This window comes from Protomyctophum parallelum, assembly GCF_964188405.1.
Source record: "Protomyctophum parallelum genome assembly, chromosome: 1".
Taxonomy (NCBI): Eukaryota; Metazoa; Chordata; class Actinopteri; order Myctophiformes; family Myctophidae; genus Protomyctophum; species Protomyctophum parallelum.
In genome coordinates, this window is record NC_139697.1 from 64416168 (window position 1) to 64439450 (window position 23283).

Consider the following 23283-nt stretch of genomic DNA (forward strand, 5'->3'; position numbering starts at 1 on the left):
AGTAAAGTACTGCACGCAACATCTGGTGTAGCACCCGTCTAAAGACTTTATCTGCAGGGTTGGTTTCAGGGTCCAGCATTTATATACAGTAGGTGTAGGAGAACCGACTCTACCGTTGCATAGAAGTAACTGAGTTTGTCGGGGAAGGTTGGATTTCCGTACACTGGCCATGCCGTTCACATTAATATCTTGCTCGGTTGAGTTGAGCCTTGAAACATACATTTCACAAATACACTAAAACCTTTTATTAAAGTCTGTCAAAGTCTTCACTATATTAGGTATATTACTCTCTGGACAGATGTGGATGTAAACTGCAACTGGTTGTTGGAGGCAAACAAACACAATGTGGTTCATAGTTATTTATACTACAGCACTGGCCTGAGAGAGTAGTTACAGCTGGAACAGTTTACCAACCTACACAGTACATGCATTCACACCTGGGAGTTTCCCAGTGGAACCACTTGTTCTGCTTACTGTTGAGCAACTCCAGTGGACATTGGGTTATGGGTTAAGGCGCCTTGCTTGAGGGCACCTGACAGCAGGTGCAGAGAGAGGGCTGAATGGGCACTTACTAATTTTCATTTGGACATGCTTTTTTTCTGTCAGAAAGTTTTTTTTTTTGCCCCCACATACAAACAAAGACCACACACACACACAGACACACACACACACACACACACACACACACACACACACACACACACACACACACACACACACACACACACACACACACACACACACACACACACACACACACACACACACACACACACACACACACACACACACACAAACACACACACACACAAGGTCATATAAGGAATAGCTGTTTTCTTCAGCACAGCCAGTATAATGAGGAATGCAAATTAACTCAAAAACAATGTGGTGTTATGGGTCTATATTACTGTCAGCAGCACTATAGAAAACATTGCTCACAGTAGTAGCCTAGGCTATAGCCTAGTTGGACTTTGGGCATCTGAGTCAGTAAATGAAAATGCCCGTAATAATTGCAGGAATTAGCAAACAGTCTTTTTTTTGGCAAATGTTTGTTGTGAGTAGGGGAAATGATGGCTTCCAGGTAGCCTAACGTGGAAACAGCTGGTCCCCAAATCCTTGTTGCGACTGCAGCTTGCATTTACTATGAAATCATACATTTCCCGTCAGTCAGTCACTCAAAATCCCCATGTGGGAATGCCCCCATACAGTATATGGTATGGCCCAGGTCTCGTGACATCACATGATATCATCATTGATGGAGATCCCTGATGTCATAGTAAATGCGACCTGCTGTCGCAATTATGCCCATACAGTATATGGAGATCCCTGATGTCATCAGTATTGGCCAGCAATAGTCTAGTAGCTAGCCCATAGAGCCCCATTGTGAACCCGAACATGTTGAGTACACCAAGGTTTTATGTTAGAAATGTTTAGTATGGGTCCCCAGCATGTATTTTTTTGCAAAACGAATGCTTGGAATGTATTCCGCATCATGAAAACCCCCTAGTTTGACATGTCACATGCTAGATAAAGCATGATGAAATTTTGAATATTTTGCCTTCTATAGGTTGTTAATGGTATGGTCACATATTATGCCAATTATGAAAATTGCCCAACATAATTATGCAAGTTAGCATCCGGCAGTTTCTACATGCTGGGGACCCATACTAAACATTTCTAACATAAAACGTTGGTGTAGTCAAAATGTCCGGGTTCACTTTTTGGCTACTAGGCTGCAACTCTACATCTGATCTCAAACCTCAAACACTTAGATTCAATATATGGATATGTCAGAACCTGTTCTGACATGGCATATGTTGATCCTTCCCAGAATCCCCATCCATCCTTCCTCTTTGATGTCTCCTTTTTGTTATTTCAACAATATATCAGATTTCTTGCCATGTGGTCTCCTCTTAAGTGGTTCAGACCGTACGACGCGTGGGCACGTCATAAGCAATCCAACCAACGGGTTGCTAGCGCATTTTCAATGATATCAAACGAGAGAAGAATATTCTGATTATTATTTTTTTGCCTCCAAGGCCACCATACTCTTCGCTCTTCGTTCATCCGCGGTCCCGGTCACTTCCTAGTTTACCGCTGCAGAAAGAATGCCTCCTATGTCCTAATCTAAGGCGCTCTCCATGGTTTTGATCAGATGGATATACTAAGCTCTTCATTTCTGACTTCTCACTTGCCTCTCGTTCAAAAAATGTTTTTTGAAGGAAATATTTTGAAGGAATCTTGGCACTAATTGTGTTTAATCACTTCAGTAGGGTATAGTGGTCATCTTGAGTAAAGAATCACATCCCTATATTAATAATGGGGTTGACAGTGTTATCATTTATATTTTCAACCCTGTTATTATTTCTTCTATAGGCTATAAAAATATCAATTGAATGCCTGAGATGGGAAATTATGTTTTTTTCTGATAGTTAAAGATGTCCTTAATATTGGGTATAAGTATAATCTTTCGGTAAAAAAAAAGAAAACTAGAAAAAGTGCCCTTCTGGGCACAGGTCTCCACCAGGATAGGAATGTAGGACATTGCAGCTTGCCTTCATCTGGTGGTTGGATAAAAGGGCAACAAAAGTAAACAAAACATACCGTACTCTCCCCCCATGCCTTCGGCCTGGTGGAGACGTTCTTCCTTGGCCTCTAGGGAGTTGGCATACAAAGTTATCCACAGATCCGTGCAGTTAGAGGTAAAAACACTTTTCGGCCAGTTATAGCGCCACCTTGAAGCTGAGTTGAAATTGTTCATGTGGCATTTCTTCCTCGGCCTAGTGGGAATGTGCGTGCACAATTTCACGGAAATCACGCGATGTGTTCATGATTTGCAGCATTTTGTTTGAAACTGAGCACTCCTGTGAACTTTGGAAGCCAATCTTAACCAATCAGGATGGAGTGTGAGAAATCTGAAAGACCCGTTTCGTTGAATGGCTCTAGTCTAGAGAGACTGTGTACCAATTTGCGCGATGTTTGGACAAAAACTTGTTTTGCACAAAGCGGCCTCCTGGTGGCGCTATAACAGGCCGTTCTGGAAATTTTGGGGCAGAGGTTCATCGTTGGCATCCAGGGAGTGTGTGTGCAAAGTTTGGCATCGACCGGGTTAACGGTGCCGGAGATTAGCTGCTCACGGACACACACACAGACGGACGGACGGAGTGCAAAACATACTCTCCCCCCATGCCTTCGGCCTGGTGGAGACAAAAAGACAAAAGTACCGGTTTTGTGGGATGACTCAATTTTACACTTAAATTAACATTCAGGTTTAGGTTTTTAACCGCCCACTGTTTGTTTGTTCGTGCGTGTGTCACTGTGTGTGTGTGTGCGTGTGTGCGTGTGTGTGTGTGTGTGTGTGTGTGTGTGTGTGTGTGTGTGTGTGTGTGTGTGTGTGTGTGTGTGTGTGTGTGTGTGTGTGTGTGTGTGTGTGTGTGTGTGTGTGTGTGTGTGACTGTGTGTGTCTGCGCGCGCGTGTGCGTGCGTTGACTTTGGGCCCGTCACCGTGCGACAGACGTCGGGGTTTTGAAATCTCTCCACCGCGTTTGCTTCTCCTGACCAGCACCAATCTGCGATGCTTAGAGCTAGGGGGCGGGAAGGTTATAGTTTGAAGAGGGCAGAGCTTTGCTGAGAAGACGCTGATCTCTGTCATTATAATCGCTGGGAATATTTATTCATGCCCAGTGGACAGGACAATATAGGCTAACTATCGGAAAGAAATCAAGCAGACGTCAAAACCCGTCAGTATTAACTCCAAGGAAACCGAAAGTCGGAAGACATTAAGGCAACGCTTTCTGCTGGTGAGATTTTCTTTCTTTTTTCTTTTCGTTTGTTCTAGTTAATATTGCATATAGACAAGGCTACAGCACCGACCAGGGATGTTTTACAAATGGTTTTATTGACTGTCGTGGGGGAAATGTTGTAAACGTGTTTGACTGCGGTGTTTTCATTCATATGCAACAACTGCTGTTTGTGTCTACCGCATAATTGATGGCTTAACAGGTCCCCTCGGTGTGTGAAGTGGCTTTAGACCCGCTGCATGTCACACGCTACAATGATAAACATTTACCTGGATATTTAACTGAGCTAATGTGGACCGTGCCATATCATACGCAGCATTACGCATGTATCTCACAAGGCAACACGAGACGATGGCGCGGTGTGAATGATTTCCTATCAGTCGACTTAATTGTCAGGACAGTTCTCGTCGAAAGGCAATGCGACACTACGGCTGAGCCGCTAATTGTTACTTTTTCTTAATTGCTAATTTGGCAATAGCCCGTGCAATGTCTCTGTTAATAAATGCGGGGCTCTGTGCTTAACTCTACTAGGCATGTGCCTTAATTTCCCCACTGGCTATAGCCTATTAGAAATTGGCTACCGCAACCAGTGACAACACTGTTGAGCAGAGAAAATTACATGCCGCTAACTTAACCTTGGAAATGGAATATAAAAGCCCGTTGTGGCCAGGTTAACCGCTGTCTGGTTTTACCACTCCCTAAAAACGGCCAAATGAGAACCAAATCAGTAAATAGTTATTTTTTTGTTATTTTTTTTTCATTGTTGTTTTGTATAGGGCTGTTAACTTCAGACTATCAAAACATGCAAATTATCAAGTCTATTGATGCCAATGAAACACTTCAATGTACGTAACCATAAAAACTTAGGCTAATCCAAATTGAGCTGTGGAAACTGTTTATTTTTATTTAGGATTTATTTTATTTCCCCTTACCATTATTTCCTATTATGTTGTTTTGGATTATTAGGCTGTATATGACGACACAGACTCGGGCTTGTTATGGCACAGGGCAGGGATAGCTATAGGGCACAATAAGTGCAGTTCATTCTCGCTATATAGGCCTGTTTTGTCTGCCTTTTCAAGCTCCCTGATGTGGCATGCTTGATGAAGCTTTCTAATGTCCACTAATTCGTAAACAATGATGTTTCAATGATGAACCCCAAAAACGAGTTTATTGAAATCTGCTCCATCCATTACAGAAGTACAGCAAGCCTACAACCCAACAAGTCAGGTAAAAATTGGATCAGATGGGATTACAGAAAGAGGTTTTCCAGGTAGGCCTACACCTTAGGTTTTATTTTTTGATGATAATTGTTTTCCATGGCAAACAAGCTATCCTGCTCAAAGGCAAAAGAAGCAGGTCGGTGGTCAACATGTTATTCAATATTTCTTAATTTAATGGATTGTGGTCCTATAGGCTATACTTTTGTATTACTTTTGAGCATAACATTTAGCTATCAACCTATTAGTTTAGTAGGGCCGGGTGACAAAATCAAATATCACAATGTTTTTTTTTAATGAAAGACCTCATCACCTCAATATTGATATTGTGACGATTACGAATGATGACAATTTCATATTGCAATGATATCAGTTTTTTTTTTCAAATTAGAAGCTCGATCATGACATGTTGCATTGCACTGTGCTGTGAGCTTGTAGATCGGCTATTTTTGTGAAGGTATACTGTACAATAAGGCTGAATAGATTCAAGCAGGAGAATACAACCCTTATGCCATATGACGACATTACCATATGTAAAACCCCAGACGGTCTAGTCTTATGTTGCCCAGCCCCACATGTCAGTTCTGTCTGTAGGTTAAAGGTGACATTGTGTGGACAGTCAGCAAAATGGCATAGGAGAGGCACAGGTGGAGTATTTGATCCTGTGCTAGCAGGGGTAAATGTGGATCTATTCTGTAGGCAAGAAAAAAGACATGCCTGTTAAGGACAGGGTGTTGCTGTAAAAGAGTGACAGTCAGTGAGTCATATAGTAGCCTACCTTATATCAGTCATTCTCAACGTTTTTGTGTCAAGGACTCTCAAATGAATATGTATTTGGCCACGGACCCCCATCTGAAAATAATAATTTGTGTTGACAAAAAAGGGATCTACAAGCCCTCAACATGTCACGATGTGGACTTGTAGATCTTCCCCTTTAACCCAAATTTGAGAACAAACCACTACCGTATGGCCTAATATACTGTATAAATAAATGTTAAAGATAGAGTGCCGATATTTTTTTCCACCCTAAAACATGATCATCAGGTATTATTATTATGTAAGGAGGAAGATTTTTTTTTTCAAAAAGTGTACAGTATTTGTTAAAATGTATTTTTTTATGTGGACACGCCCACCAGTTCATTAAGCATGCCTGGTTTTCCTGGTGGGTGGTGATGGGTGGTGATCCACCTGAACTGAAGCCGCACCCACAGCTGTTAAAGGCGGAGGGGTTAGCTGATATTGTGATGTCACTATATCAGTTTTTTCTTTTTTATACATTTTTATCACACAATTTTGCAACCAATTTTATTTCACCCAGTGTCAATTATCTAATGTAATCCCGGGCACTACACTTCTCCTGCCAACATGGGGAGAGCAGCGGTCTGACCCCATGCTTCCTTCTATGGCCAGAGGGAGGTAGTTTAGAGACCAGGATTTCTGCATGTTTTTTGTGAGGGTATGTACCCTAGGTAGGGGACACAGGGAGAACATGCAAATTCCACACAGAAAGGCCCTTTCGCCAACCCTGCCTCGGGTATGGGCACGCCCCCAACACCCACAGCGTCTCCAGTGGGAATCGAACCCAGGACCATCTACTTTAGCTTTGAGGCAACAGCACTAGTACCGACTGCTACCGTGCCCCCTCACTGTTTGACTGTCACGGTTTCAGCCTCCAGGAAGAAACCCTAAATACAAAGGGAAGACATCCTTGCACATAACAACCACACCAAGGGGTCTATGAAGTACTGTCACCTCATAAAGACGTGAAAAACTGGAGAAAATACCAAAATCACGGCACTCCATCTTTAATAATACATCATGCGCGTTAACCGTTTAGGTTCCCCCACCTTGCCCAATGCCCAGTTCAAAGTTAAAAAACATCATCCACTTTGTGGGTATATAAAAACAAGGCTAATCATTGTCAAACATAAAATCTGAATTGATTTATGTTTTAATCCCTAAATGCCTTATATACATTTAGAACACAGACATTTGAACACAATGTGTGATTTACATTATGCTAAAAACACATGTTCCTGCTAATTTGGGATGTGTGTGTGTGTGTGTGTGTGTGTGTGTGTGTGTGTGTGTGTGTGTGTGTGTGTGTGTGTGTGTGTGTGTGTGTGTGTGTGTGTGTGTGTGTGTGTGTGTGTGTGTGTGTGTGTGTGTGTGTGTGTGTGTGTGTGTGTGTGTGTGTGTGTGTGTGTGTGTGTGTGTGTGTGTGTGTGTGTGTGTGTGTGTGTGTGTGTGTGTGTGTGTGTGTGTGTGTGTGCGTGCGTGCGTGCGTGCGTGCGTGCGTGCGTGCGTGCGCGCGCGTGCGTGCGTGTGTAGAGACACGAGGGACCTCATAATGATTTTGTTAATTTGATAATGATTTTGTTAATTTGTACACCAGCAATCGTTTGTAAGTGTGGACAAACTGGACATCAAGTTGCCATACAGTAAATGATGGATGTCTTGGTCTGGTATGGAACTCATTGTCTCCTTTATCTGACAAAGCTGCATGTCCTTTAGCCCATCTGCCTTTCAGATGTTTCACCCTTCATGCTGTAGCCTATGTCATCCAGTGGATGCTTTCATCCAAAACACCTAGTACATCCATTTTTAGCACATGCACGCAATGGGAGTGGAAACCCTTAAAGGGATTGTGACATTAAAAAAAAGTTTTTTTTTAGGTTTTCTAATCTCAATTGCACCCAAAAAACATGAACATTTAACATTCAGTAGATTTTCTGTGATCTGGGGTTTTCTGGCTCAAACAGGTGCTCTGATTTGCCGGCAGTAAGTGACATTACTTACTGCAAATCCCATATATGTCAATGGGATTTGCCAGCAGATGTCACTGTTTCACTGTGTTGCCTGTTTTCATTGTAGCTCAAAAGGCCCAAAAAACCCCAAAGAAAACTTCAGACCACAGAAAATCCACTGAATGTTCAAAGTTCAGGTTTTTTGGGTGTAATTGAGGTCATAAAACCTAAAAGAAAAAAGAAAAATAAATGAAAATGAATGTCATAAAACCTTTAACCACATTAACTCTGGCATCCCTAGTTTGGTGAAAAAATATTACTTAATTTTTACACTGTAGTTTACCGATGTTGCATGGCAAACATGGCAGAAAGCTCACAACAGATCCACACAACGCCATTGTATGACAAAATGTAAATCAGGCTTAAGTGGTTAGTGTTAATGCTGGCAACATTAGTGCTGTGTTCTTCCCATTGAGCTCACCAGCCCTCTACCTCCACCACTCTTAGTTCATTGGACAGGCTGTATAGGCTCATCTGTAGTGGCACGCAGCTTTCTCCTCCTGCCATAATTCACTCCGCATGTACGGTAGCAGGTCTCATAATGCGATGGCGCCCTGGACTCGAGAGTGTGACCACAAGAAAATGACTTTCCTCGGCCAGTTTGCTCATCTGCTGAGACATATTGAGACACAGATGCTGTCTCGCAATAAATGGCTGTGTGGTCGGGGATCAGGGAAATTCAGATTTATGTGTCCAGGGCCGAGAAATGTGGCAAGGAAACCAGGTTTTATTGAGGGAAAGAAATGCACATGCACAATATTTTGTCCAATATCCGTTTACTATCATGGTGTAAACATACTTGAGGTCTTCATCAATGCGTATGCCGATGAAGATTGTTCTCCTGACACCAGAGAGCTCATTTCCACCAAACTTTTAGTAGAAAAATGTACTCTCATGTGTAAAGATTTCCACTCTCAGAAAATGAATTTGACTGTGTTCTAGTCAGATGTCAGTATCGGACATGGGTCCTGCCACAGACGTAAAAGGAAGGCAAATAGCATGAAGCATTGATAACGGTGATAGTGATTATAGCTGACAGGAAGTAATCTAGAAAGCCTTCTCAGGAGGTTGAAGCCTCACCCGTGATCATGTCAGGAGCAAAACCTTTGAAGGGGGAAATTACGTCTGGGGACCAGAGTGGAAAGAGGAAGAGGGTACTGGAGCCCAGGACTGGATAAGAGTGTTTGCTAAATGCCTATGGTGTAAATTGGGTGAGCCATGATACTTTACATGTGAACTTCTCATATCACTGTCATTGTGCTGTTAGTAAGTGGGTGTCAGTGTACTGCACCAGCCTTAACTAAAGGTGTCTACAGTCTGTATGATTTTGGCTGTCTTTTACATTTATTATCTGTCAGAACAGTGCGATGAGACTGAGCTACAATCTAACTCATAATGAGCCATTTCTTTTGCACTGTCATATTGTGTGATTGGTTGAACAAGGCGTCAAGACAAATTCCTGGTTTTGCTACAGTAGAAGAAGCTAGTAGACACAACATCTTGTGAATTTCCAAAAAACAACTCAGCAGTTGCAATGGAGGCAGACCAGTCTAATTATTGGATAGTCTGTCCTATTACAGAAAGGAAAATGTCCCAATCCCCACTTTGTCCTCACTGCAGTGAGTGAGCATCCATCAACAGCCACGTTGAAGTGTCCTTGAGCAAGACAGTGAAACCCCTAGCTGATAAGCAGTGTTGGGCATCGTTACTTTCTAAAGTAACGTCGTTAGGTTACTAGATTACTGCCCATGAAAATAATCCCTTACCGTTACAGATTACCTTATGAGAAAAGTAACAAGTTAGATTATTTTCCGTTATTTTCCGTTACCCGACAATTAAAACCCATTTTTAATGCTTGCGCAGGTTGTTTACATTGTAGGCTATTAGGCTACTGCCTACCGTCATTGAGCCGCATTATTACGGCCCTAATTAACTCTATGGTTAAAAACGAGAATGATACACACCATGAACTGACCATAGACAATATCCCCTTTACAGCTCTTTCTTTATTAACGAATATAATTCGCCACAATCGCCAGTTTATACACGTAGGACTGGACAGAAAGGCTGTTGCGCTGCGCTCCAACCAGCCAACAGCGCACGCCGCACATGATGCCCTCTCCACGGCGCGCACCGCGGCGCATGAACACCACCACCACCACCGTGGACCCACGTATGAACTAGATAGTTTATAAGAAATGGCACGGCGGCCATCCTTGCAGGCAGTGACAGACAGTAACGGAATGAGAATCCTGTAACCTGTTATTTTGGGGGGGCATTGATGATGAATGTTACTATGAAACTTAAACAATTAATTAAACTAGTACTCACCTAAAATGACGCAGCCACGGAGGATACCATGTTTAACGTAATTCCAAAGTGTTTAGCCTACATTGTTTAAGTCAAAGACGCATGCGGTTTTAACTTTGGCTTAAAGCATGTTGTTATTATTATTCCGCATAGAGTATATTCCACCACCACCACCGGCACTGTCATAGTAGCTGGCTACAACCGAAACAACTTCCTCTTCCTCTTCAAAATAAAAGCTACTTGTAACAATACTTTTATTTCTTAAGTGAACTTACAGGATGTAGTAGACGCAGGATGTATAGTAGGCTATACTGCTGCGCATTGGGGCTTGGGAAGATAAATCACACAGATATGAAGGCAGGAGAAATAGACTCCGGGCAGTTTCAGGGCTTTATTATTTTTAAATCTTGCACACAAAATGAACAGGGACACATTATAGTAACGGGACTACTGTTTTGGAAAAGTAACTAAGTAACTAACTACTAAATTGCAAAACTAACTAGTTCGTTTATTCCGTTACCAATAAAAGTAGTCCCTTACATAACGCCGTTATTAATAGCGCCGTTACACCCAACACTGCTGATAAGTCACTCCAGAAGAGCAATTTAAATGCCTGCAGTAGGCCTACATGTCTAAAATTAAACATGTACGGTAAGTAACTTGCAAGGCACAATACACTAATTCAGTGGTTCTCAACCCTTTTCTGGCTCTGGAGGACCACCAGGATCATTCACTCCTCACTGCAGGTCACCGCCAGGTAGTGCTGCACAATTCTTGCTCAAATGTGAATCGCACGATTCTCACATGATTCTCATTTTTTCCATGAAAATATTTATTAAAAAAACATAAACAAAAACATAAGAGCAACTCAAATGAATTGGACAGCCAACTAGTGCTGCACGATTCACAGAATGAGATTGCATAGGTGTCTGAATCTGTAGATCTCAATCTTTTTTCGATGAATTGTGCAGCACTACTACTACAGGCCAGGTTGCCTACTCGGGGCCAGCTAATTTTTGAGGGGAATTGTGGACGAAATCTTATCCAACGACAAAATATTCTACGTCTTGGTTCTGAGAGGCTAAATCTCATCAAATTGATATGAGATTTCATTGATATGAAAATGGTTGAGAACCAATGGTATACAGTATGAGAAATCCAACCATTTCATTATATCAGCTTGATTGACAGCAAGCTGTGGCCAGTCAGATGAGAGACACCACCCCACATCTGTCTGAACAAGTGCCTATAGGACAGCAGGTGAAACGAATCCCAATCAATAACAGAGGAGCCACTTCAGAACCCTCTCCTTTTCTCTGGCGCCAGTAAATGTCAGCTTAACCCATTCAGGGCGGGAACCCTTTTTGGTGTTTTAAGATTTATGTTACACTTTAGCTATTGAAAAATAGCAGATCTACAAGCTCATAGCGCAGCACCAAGTGCCACGCTACGAGCTTGTAGATCTGCTATTTTTGAAAATGTGGCGCAAATCTTTGCATATATATTCTTTCAGAGCGAACATTTTTAACGCAAATCTTGTTTTTCTAGGAGGTCCCTGGAACAACATATTTTTAAATGGGGGTCGGCAGCCAATTACATATAATCTTTGACATGGATCTAAATAAATACCCTTTATTTTTCTCTGGGTCCTTGACATGAAAATGTTTGAGCACCACTGACATAGAAACATAGGTTTTTCAGAAAACTGAACTTTTTTTTTTAGAATCGACCAACCATAGAATAATGTTGTGTAAAACAAAACACAGCGATAATGACTTTAACCTGTTGTGTGGACTGGAGCAACATCGAGTCATCCAAGCAGTACGGATGTGCTGATTTCATTTGCAAGCCTTGGTGAGTGAGTGACAAACAGTGTTTGATGCATTAGTTGCTAGGTGGCTAACATGTAACACGAGTGAAGTCAGCTAAAACCATTTTTGTACTAATGTGTATTATAATTTAATTTTGCAAAATGAAAAATGTGTTCCCAATCAATGTCACTCATTTTTGAGTGGCTCACAGCCTGAGGACTCAAAAGTATAATATCTCCTCCGAGTCCTAGGGATATCCCTAAGGCTTAGTGTTAAGATATTGGCTTTCCATGCAGGAGAACTGGGTTAGATTCCCAGGTGTTACAAAAACATTTTACAATGGACAACCTGAAATTATGCCATATGGACCACTAGTGATCCGTGGACCACTGGTTGAGAAACTTTAGCATTTAATTCTTCAAGCTGTGCTGGGGTGTCTACATTGAAGGCTGCTTGAAAATCACTGTTCTGCTCACATCCACACCATAGAGCCTTCTCCTCATGTGGCCACTTGGCCTCAGCTATTATCAAAACCATATGCTGTAGCTAGAGCCATTAATCACTAATGCCCTGTTCACACAGGAATGGTATTAGCAGAGGACGTCCCGTGATTTGTTGGGATTGCTGAAGGTGTGGGTAATTCTAGTCTTCCATATACAGTAGGTGTAGTGTAGTGTAGTTTATCAAAAGTTCAAAACTAGTGCAGTTGTCAGAGTACAGTATCCCTTATCAGAGTACTTGTAGGGCAGTTTATGGTGTCAGTCATCTATGACAGTTTCTCAACATCATGTCCGAGCCCCACCTGGGGTCCAACAATTGAGAAATCTGTCTCTGTTGGTGGATCAAGGAAATTGTTGCTTAGCTTTGCTCCAAACAAGCTCAGTGGACTTGGTTGGAGTTTCTGCCCATGAGATTGGGAGGTCAGAGTTGTACGTGTCCCTGGCTGAGTCACACCAAAAATGATTTAAAAAAATCTTTAATCTCATGTTATTCGCGCTTCAGTTAGTGTAGTGCATTTGGTGTTGTTATTAATTCCTGTTTATAATTCCCTTACCCATCATCCATTTTCAGCTTCACAGGACACTACTGTGAAAGAACATTTAGGTCATTTTGTAGACCTTGAGGCTGACGAACACGTTTCTCAGAATAGCACGACAGGCAGCAGTCTTGTTAAAAGCCTCATTGTCATTGCATTTGGATTAGGGTAGGGGACATTTTAGTGATTTTACTTTGTTCAGTATTTAGCACTCGGATCACTCTGGGTTGTGTCATTACCTATTTGTCATGTAACAATATGTTGTGTTGGGTTTTGAAATTGTGCTCTGCTGCTTGGGGGAAAAAACAGCCTGCGGCTGCCAGTTGGCAAAGCTCTTTGCTTGACCAGTAGGGCCATTTGTGTGTGTGTGTGTGTGTGTGTGTGTGTGTGTGTGTGTGTGTGTGTGTGTGTGTGTGTGTGTGTGTGTGTGTGTGTGTGTGTGTGTGTGTGTGCGTGTGCGTGTGCGTGTGCGTGTGTGATAATATACTACCCTATATCAGTATCAGCCCCAAATATCCAGCATGGATTGGGCTTTAACATGTCCTCCTCTTTTCAGCATCAGGGTGAAATGTAGCCTCTCCTGTATTTAGACAGACTATTGTTGCTGCTGAAGGCTAGGAGGTTAACTTTTTTAAGGTCACTGTTCATGATTTAATTAAGGCCCAAGGGATATTGTATAGAAATACATTAAGTTGCATGACTGACAGGGATTTCTACCGGACCATACTGCATGTCGTTGTCTATTCACAGCTTCTTATAATACTGTTCTGTGTTGCAATTATTTTCCCGTAGGCTTTGAGGCTTTGCATTTGTTTATATTTTGTCCATAGCCATTCAAATGTCACTAAGCTTACCTTATTATTTGACTAAATGTTGGAAAAACATCATTGCCCATTCGTAGGGTCATGGATGTTTAAATTTACTTTGTGAATCAATAGTTGTTTAATTTTGTTTATTATTGTAGGCTATTAATAAATGTTGCACACACAACATATTTCACAGTTCAGTGTCCAAGAGACTAACAGCATTTATTCCAGAGACTATTACGAGTTGGATAAGTAATTATCTCAAGTCTTCTGGCAACTGTTTATAAGAGGAAAATCTGTTGCCTATACTGTATGTGCTTTGTTAGTTTGAGATGAATGAAAATGTAAGTGATTAAAGTAAAAAAAACTGCATCGAAGACAGTGGATACCCATTCAGCTGTCAGTCAAATATGTTAGGCCTAATATTTGTCCTGCACTCTAATATATCTGCAACTGGATGAAGTTTAAAACATAATACTGTTGACTTTCATCTGTCTAAAACTATAAACATGCATTGCAGCTGAAGTTGGTGAAAGATTAATTGATTGATGTGCAGAAACTATCTGCAAAGGGAACTTAAATTTGTATCAATAAAAAAGCAAAGCATGTTTAATCATCTCAATTATGTAATCTATACGAAGTTTTTATCTTTTACATTTTTTTGTGTTGAATCCCACTTGGTTGAGAAACGGTGATTTATCTTCTAATTTGTTACTGCCCTTCAGCATACCTGCATGTACGTGTACAGTATGCTACCAATATTCTATCCATCTTTGTTAAGGAGTCTCAGTAACTCTGATAAGCGATAGCACGGTTGCAAGAAGGTCAATTATTTTGGCATTAATTGCCTAATCTAGATGCTTATCTATATTTCATCCCATGAGAAACCTTTGGAAGATAATATACATTTTATTATATCATTATCTCCCAAAATGTGCATAAATTACACCTAATAGTCCTTCACAAATTAGAAAATTAGAAGTGGAACCTTTCAGTGGTCCTTTCTTCTCTAGTAGACTGACAAAATATAGGCCTATTGTTCTGGCTTCTTATGATTTTGGATAAGACATGACACAATGCAGCATACTACTATTTTTGTTCATGACCCCTTAGTCTCAGGGTGTCAAATATGTATGAAATGTGTAGAAATGCTGACACTAGGATTTTATTCCCATGCACTCCAGCCATGTGTCACAGATGAAATATTATACACATACCTATGTACTCTGTTTGTATGTATGTAACACACACACACACACACACACACACACACACACACACACACACACACACACACACACACACACACACACACACACACACACACACACACACACACACACACGCACGCATGCATGCATTGTGTTATATTCATGTATTCCCAGTATTGGCTTTTGCAACTGTCACTAGTCATGCCACTGGTGCAGTTTCATTCTGATCTTAAAAAAAGAAGCTTGTGCTCAGCGTTAGCTTTTCTTTTTGCCTTACGTCAGTGTTCCAGAATTACATTTGCCCTTTTAAAATAATGGATAAACAAAGTTCAGCAAACACCTCAGGGGTGATGAATGCATACTCAAGTGGAAGTTAATAGAGGTTAACTGCACTTGAAGTTATATCAAAGAATATGCATTAAAAGATGAACATCAGCACTGACATGGTGAAAAGGTGATTCTTGTCAAAACAAAGGCTTGTCATGGCTTAGAATACTGTAGGTTTAAGCTCTCAGACAAAGACGAGATTAAGGTTCAAAGACAACTGTAGTGTGTGTAGAGATGTAAGCATTACAAGCCAGAGTGCTTACAGATTGGGATGGTCCAGCATGAGGTAGCCATGATAATGAAGGATTATCGGATATGACTAAAATTCTATGCTGTTGGACTGGAATGCAATACTGGCCTTTTCAGTACAGAAACCTCAGGTGGAATGCATACAATTTAATCATGACTAAGGAGTTCACAGTCCACAGGCTGTATGTCTATCTGATTGGTCAAAAGACATGTTCTGCCTCACATTTGTTATATTTAACCAAATATCTTGGATGTAGTAGCCTATGAATGTTTTGTGATTTGACTGTGAATCGTCTTCACTTTTAGGTGCTATGAGTAGTCTGTACATCAAAGTTCCTTTTTTATTGAATAGTTTATTAGACGGAAAAGTAAAATCACACCTGTGTGAAGTGAGTGGTTTAAGAACGCACCCAGGGTGCCGGCCCGATTCCGGCGAGCCACTCCGCGTTCGAAACGGTTGAGAAATGACAGAGTTACCGTGTGGGGGTCCCTCTACTGTAGCCTCTACTGTACTGTACTGACCCACAGGAATGCACCCAGGGTGCCGGCCCGATTCCGGCGAGCCGCCCCGCGTCCGAAACGGTTGAGAAATGACAGTTATCGTGTGGGGGTCCCTCTACTGTACTGTACTGTCACTCTACTGTACTGGCACACCCAAAATCACCATATATACAGTTAATATGTGCGTGTGTGTTTGTGTGTGTGTTAGGTTGCGCACAGGTGGTGAAAAACAACCATGCTGTTCGGTGCTCAGACGCACCCACCCACCCAGCCAGCCAGCCACCCACCCACACACATAGCTCCATAAGGAAGTGGTTGCACCACTCAAAAACAGCAACAGAGTACAGTCAAAGTAAAGTCCTTGCGGTCTTGTTTCCATTTAGGCACTCAATTCATAGACATGGCATGAAGAATAACCACAAAATTCAATATCATCACAGGTAAAAAGAAATACACCTGTTTGAAGTGAGCAGTACAACTGTACCATGTGGGGGTCCAGGGGGGCAGCCTGGTTCCGGCGAGCTACCCGCGTCCGAAACCGTTACCGTCCGACAGAGTTACCGTGTGGGGGGTCCAATTAAAATCAAATCAACGTCACAGGAAAAATAAAACACTATGTACAGGGAGAGGACAAAAGGATGAGAGGGGGGTGATAATTTCCTCCATCTTGGGCCTGCTGAAAGGTGGAATTTCAGTCCTGTTTTAAAAGATGCAAGTGATCTGCATTTTTTGAGGGAGGGAATTTACCCATATTTGTTTTGAACGTGGGTGGTACACTGGTACCACCAGATTGTTGTTCACGCTCCCTCTAGTATTGTGGCTGTCGCTCATGTTTTTGAGGTAGTCGGGTACTGTATTTGTATGTACTGACGGCGTTGAGGGCAAGGCTGCATTTACAATTTTGAAAAGGAGGGCTGAATTAGAGCACCCACAAGGGCCATGCTTTCACCTGTCAGCTTGTTGTAAAGAATACAGCCCAAATATGTAATCTCTTCTTTGCTGGAGATTACAGTGTCATCAACTTTTACCTTGAAATAATTTACGTTGACTTTAGTTAGGGAATCTTTGGATAGAATAGATTCTGTTTTACCAAGGTGTCAAGTCTGTTTTGTCTCTTTGTAGTAGGTCTCTGTAGCTTCACCAGGCAGACGGGTTCGGAGGAGAGCCAAAAGCAATTTCACTTACACCCATAGAGGCCTCCAAATGTTACGTTGGAGGTCTGGATGCTTTTTCCGGTCCATATACCATATAACCATGTAATAAATGGGCTAATTAACGGTCATTGCTGAAAGGGTGATTTAGACGCAGACGTGAACCAAAGGGGTCTTTATTCCCCTGAAAGGGTTTATTTCTCAGTGATGACCTGCTCCCTTGGATTGATTATCCTACTTATTACACTGCTACTTAAAGAAATGTATATATTGACCCGAAAGTAACTGATTTTAAAAGGATGTCATTGTTTGCGATAATGCAAGTAGTCTATTAATTTCTGGCAGACACATCCAGTGCAACACATCCGGAATTGGAAATCACAAATATGAATCAATATTCTGTTATTGAAATGTCTATTTCTCTCCTCAAACATTCTTGAGTTACTGTTTAGCTGTACAGGTATATGACATTGTGTGTGTTTATATCTGGCTTCCATGGCAAAAAGCACCGCAGAATGATATGAGCCAGTCTGTGATTGAACAGCGGTCTGTAAGTGCTATTGAGTTCAGCAGTCATTATTGAAAATATCACACCCGTGTGAAGTGAGGGGCGCTCTTATCATCGTACATCATCATGAGTCATATTCCATATTGTTTACCTGTAATTTCCTTCACAAACTTAGTGGGCAGGGCCTATTTCTTAAGAAAGATCAGACCAGTTTGAACTGAGCAGTGCAACTATGTTGTTGTGTGTGTGTGTGTGTGTGTGTGTGTGTGTGTGTGTGTGTGTGTGTGTGTGTGTGTGTGTGTGTGTGTGTGTGTGTGTGTGTGTGTGTGTGTGTGTGTGTGTGTGTGTGTGTGTGTGTGTGTGTGTGTGTGTGTGTGTGCGCGCGCGCGTGTGCGTGTGTGTGTGTGTGCACGTGGTTGGGGGTACACACAAATAGCTGTTAGTTGGAGCGATTAGGCACCGCTCAAAAAATGGCACAATATCATGAACGTAACCCTGAATATGGAATTACATGTTAAGGGGTCTCTATTAGAGTGCACCACCAAAATAACTTTCACTTCTGCCCATAAGGGGTGAAACAAAATGTGAAAGAACCGTATGTTATAGAAACTTGATTTCCCCCGAGCTTTCTCATATCCTGCCAGCTGCAACCGACGACTGCCAGAACTCTGGGTCGGTCACCAGGCCTGGTGAATACCTGTGCTCCAAGGAGTGCCCTTTTCTTCTGTGAAGATCTGCCACTTCAACACATTGGGCTACACTCATACACTACATTCTCAGTGGAGCATAGGTAGCTAGCCTGCAGTGCATAGTTGGGCAAGCCGAGGGTCAAACCAGTGACCTTCCGTTTCTCAAATAGCCTCTCTTAATACGGCCACCCCAATCGAATATAAATTAAGCTTTAGAGCATTGATCTGTTAAATGCTTAAACTCTCTGCGATAGTATAGCAGTAAATGCTCATCAGTGGAACCACCTTGTGATGATTGGTGGGCATGCTAGAATTAATTTATGCCAGTGTCTTCTGGCTTTCATCAGAAACTAACATGCTGTAGTACGTTAAATCTGTATGAAATCCTGGTTCAGGCTTTCTCTGTTATTGGCTCTTGGTTTATCGTGTTGTTTTTGCGAGAAGAAGGTCGAACTCTCCGTTGGGAATATGACCTGAAATCCACTGTACATATTATCAAGGGTAGTGCTTCGAGCTCCATATAATAACAATCCTCTTTTATTGATCGTAAATATTTGCAGGCTGTTGAATATGCAGTTGTGATTCTGCACAAAGTGGAGCACAAGGATTGCATCAGTTCACTTTATACTTTACCACAGAGACCAGAGTTGCAACTGGAGTTGGACTACTTTTTTGCCAAAAGACCTACAAGCTCACAGCATTGCGTTGTGACACGTTGTGAGCTTGTGGATCTGCTATTTTTGGCCAGTGTTCCCCCCCCAGAATAGGGATGCTGAGGTTGTAGCGTGTTAGTGTCACATACGTCTACAATGCTTTTTACAAATTTCTATTGGTTTTCCACTAGCTTTGTTTGCCAAGTAGGACATCCCCTTAGCATGGGATCCATGAGGTACTGGCTACTCTCCTCATGAGCACTCTAGTCACCAGTGGTGTTTAGCTAAACAGCACATGCATGCGGCATGTGCACAAGCACGCGCGAGCACATGCACACATTGTGCACAGTGCATGCGGCATGTGCACGAGCACGCACGAGCACATGCACACATTGTGCACAGTGCACACACTCAATCAGCGGTTTCCTCCATCCAGGATGTACTTCGCTCCGCCTTTTTCTGATCCCTGCATGCCTGCATTACAAGGTCGTCAGTGACGCACCAACCTTGTGGAATGCTCACCAGACACAGTTAGCTTTCCTGCACAACACTCACCAGTGCAATTGGTTGTAATAAAATGTGACATACAGCCTAATGGTCTGTAATGCAATAGATACAATAAACTTAAAGCTTCCATGCATAGAATGGAAGGGCTTTATGCGAACCTCTCTGCAGGGGTCCATCCATACAGGTCAATTATCACTGTATAGGACAAACCCTGTGTAATCGGATTATGGTAATCTCATTGCAAATTAATTGTACATGTAATTAGTTACAATCCATGTTGTAATCATATTACAGACATGAACAAATTAGAAAAAAAGTTGCAAGATTACTTAGGTTGTTTGATGTTTGAAGGAGCAATTTTATTATGACAATGGCTGGGAGTGCAAAGTAATACACAACGGTTTCATTTGTTTAGGATTGTAGTGAATCAGTTAATGTCGGTATAACCTGCAATAAGCTTAATATTCTGACAATTTTGAAGGCATTCTTCCTGGAAGTAGGCAGAAGTAATCACAGAACTCATGCATGAAACATACAGCTATTTCAAATAAGGATAGATATTTTACAACTATATTTTGGTTCAACAGTCAAGGAAAAATAAAAAAAAGTCTGACACTGCTGATGCCCATTGCATGCAAGATAGATGCGTGAAAGGAGGGGGGATGTCGTGCTCAACCGTTACCACTGGATGCTTACCGGAGAGCTGTTCACATCAAGTACATCAGGCCCAACCAGCTGGCGCTGCCCAGAGAGATATTTCGCTTCAGCAGTAGCAACAGCAGCCAAAGCAACCCCCGTTATAGAGTCACTTTTGCCAGAGGCACCCTTACAGCTGTCATCATTCACACTTGCATGAATCTTACTAGCCACAGAGACAACCCCAGTAAACATCTCTTCCTCCATAGATTCTGCCCACACCACACGGCAGGCAGCCCCGGCACATTTCCAGTCAGTGGCTGTCAGGATCTCATACTGTTCGCTCGGCTCGGCTCTGCCATTGTGTGAGCAGCTACAGCAGAGGGTCTGGAACAAACGTTGGTTCAGCACCCACTTTGGGGCCGTAGATGTATTTCTATGGGTCGTGAATACACCCATTTGTTTCACGTTTAGTGCAAATTTGTAGTAGTGAAACTATCACATCTACAAGCTCACAACTTGTCGCATCAATAATTACTATTTTATATTTATAGAATTGGTGTTTTGTATTTTCCTCTGAGATGTAGCTGAGTAGAAGTATCAAAATATGGAAATACTCAAAGTTGTACTTAAGTACAATACTTGAGTAAATGTACTTACTTAGGTTCCACCACTGGTGTACAGTATGTGTGTTTCCATCTCTTGCTGTGTGGGTGAGTGTTTATCTCTGCGTGCAGCCATTTTCCTCTTGGTGTGTGCACATGTGAAATGTGAATGAGTGCATATTTACAGTAGTATAATGGAACAGGGAAAGTATTTGCTGGTCCCCAGGGGCGAAGGAAACTAGTCCTGCGGAAGTGCGAGTATGGTTGCCTATCTATAGGAATATTGTTCAAATAAAAGAGTTGAGTTGGGTATGTCACTGTATACTGTCCAATCAGATCAGACAAATCAGACAATCAGACAAAGCGCACCGGTACCGGGGACCTCCAATTCCCAGACAGCATCTCTGCACACTCGGCTACGGCCTCCCATATGTATTAGTACATGCATGTGTGTGTGTGTGTGTGTGTGCGCAGAAGAATTGCAATGCACATACTGTAGCGTCACTGCCGGGTCCAAAACCGCTACTTAAACAATTGCTTTAAAAATAATAAAATAACCTGTGTTCTAATTAAATAGCTTAGTCACAAGCTCTTGTTAATAGTTTCAAATAAAGTTTTAATTGGTTCAATATTTATAAAACACACACATTTAACCACTTGCACTTACATTTTATTATTATTATTTAATTGTGCCAATAGCTATTTTCGCTACTTTTGTGAGACACTCATGATGTTGTTGGGCATTAATTTAGATAGTACAGATACCTCTGTAGCTAAGATGTCACTGTCCACCTCGACAATAGTATTAAAGCCATATCCAATTCCAATTATTTATTGCAGAACACAATTTCAGGTACTGGCTAGGAATAATAATAACAGTGATGTATGGTGGCCTTAGACACGTTTCCAATTTACATAACAGAAACCTTGTAACTCTATATATATATATATATATATATATATATATATATATACATACATACATACACAGGAGTTCAAGATTATTATTTAAGTATTAACAAGTGAATTGTGAGTAAATACTGCAATATTTTTGGACATACAAGGTTTCTGCCCAACAGCGATGGTAAGTTATAATGCATCTCTGCATCTACAGGAAAACACTTTGGAGGAAACAACATGTTTTGCCTCTGGGTTTCATCAGGCATCCTCATCAACTGTCAATAGATAACAAGTACAGGAGCCTGGATGTGAATTGAAACTGTAAATGCTGCAGGCTCCTATTAAGCCATGAGCTGGCATCATTTATCATATTGCTACATAGCCTTTAAGCTGTTTTGTATATCATTGGATAGCACACACAGGAAATGCAGCCAATACTATTTCTTGCCAAAGATATGCCAACAGTACTCAACAGTGAACAGTAGTTTGGGGCCGGAATATGATTTATGATTTCATTGATTTGGAATCATTCTGCCGGGATCATTCTGCTGGACCTGGTTCACGACATTCAAGTTTTGCAGTACATGTCTCATATAAATTGTGCTTGTTAGCCATTTCTTTTCACACAGCAGTGTGCACTCGCGCATTCATTTATCATTATTTCTGGCTGAATTCTGCGGCTCTATTTTTATGGATATTTCCAGAGAGCCAAACCATGTGTTCCAGTTGAACTGTTTGCTATATAGGTGTCATTTATTTAAGTAATGGCTAGTTTCCTCAGGGTGGACTCCCCTGCCAGTGTTGGAACCCAAGAGTCCCGTGGCTGTCAGCATGATAAACAACTGCTCTTTTGATGGAGCTAATTCAAATATACACTGTTCGTACCGTCGAGGGATATTACCGCAGACTTTCTTCAACTTCATTACTGACGGACTCCTCCGGAGCCCAAGACCTGTTTGACTGTCACATGAAAAATTAAGCAGGCAGCGGACAGTGATGTCCTGTGGGCCTGCAAACAGCGTGACTCATGCAGACGTCCTTGTAACTAATGCAAATATGATACGCATGTTCAGAAAATGATGGTCCAAATTCGCTTTGAGGCACAGGCTAGTGTTTTACCACACAATAAGATACGGAGTGTTCATTTTAATTTTGAAAAGTGCTGAAAGCAACATTCAGAGTCCAGAAAAGAGAGAATTCCCATAAACAATTGTAGCTATGCATTTCAGTCCTTACCAGTTACTGTAAATTGTTCCTTTTCTAGATCATAGCTCACTTGAAAATCTCAAAAGTGTTCGCGGCCCAGCCACAGGGCGGCAGTGGCTCAGGAGGTGGAGCGGACGCTTGGAACCATTTCGATCCAGAGTTAGTGTCCTTGAGCAAGACACCTAATTGCTCCGGATGAGCAGGTTGGTGTTAGGTATGAACAGTTGGTGACATGCATGGTATCCCCTGTGGGGGGGGGGGGTGATTGGGTGAATGTAATAGCCTGATTGTCAGACTCTGAGAGCCTCCAGCAAAGAACCAGTGCGCTCAGTCGAGTGGTCGGGGTCTAT

General features: G+C 41.8%; 1 protein-coding gene across 1 annotated transcript in view; it reads left to right on the forward strand.

The window, feature by feature from the left end:
• Positions 1 to 3764: 3764 nt before the first annotated feature.
• The window catches only part of gabra3 (gamma-aminobutyric acid type A receptor subunit alpha3), a 143658-nt gene continuing 124139 nt past the window's right edge, over positions 3765 to 23283 (forward strand). Inside the window, exons 1-2 of the mRNA XM_083771657.1 lie at positions 3765 to 3800; positions 4999 to 5073. The gene's annotated coding sequence lies outside the window, so the exon portion shown is untranslated. The remainder of the gene's footprint in view (positions 3801 to 4998; positions 5074 to 23283) is intronic.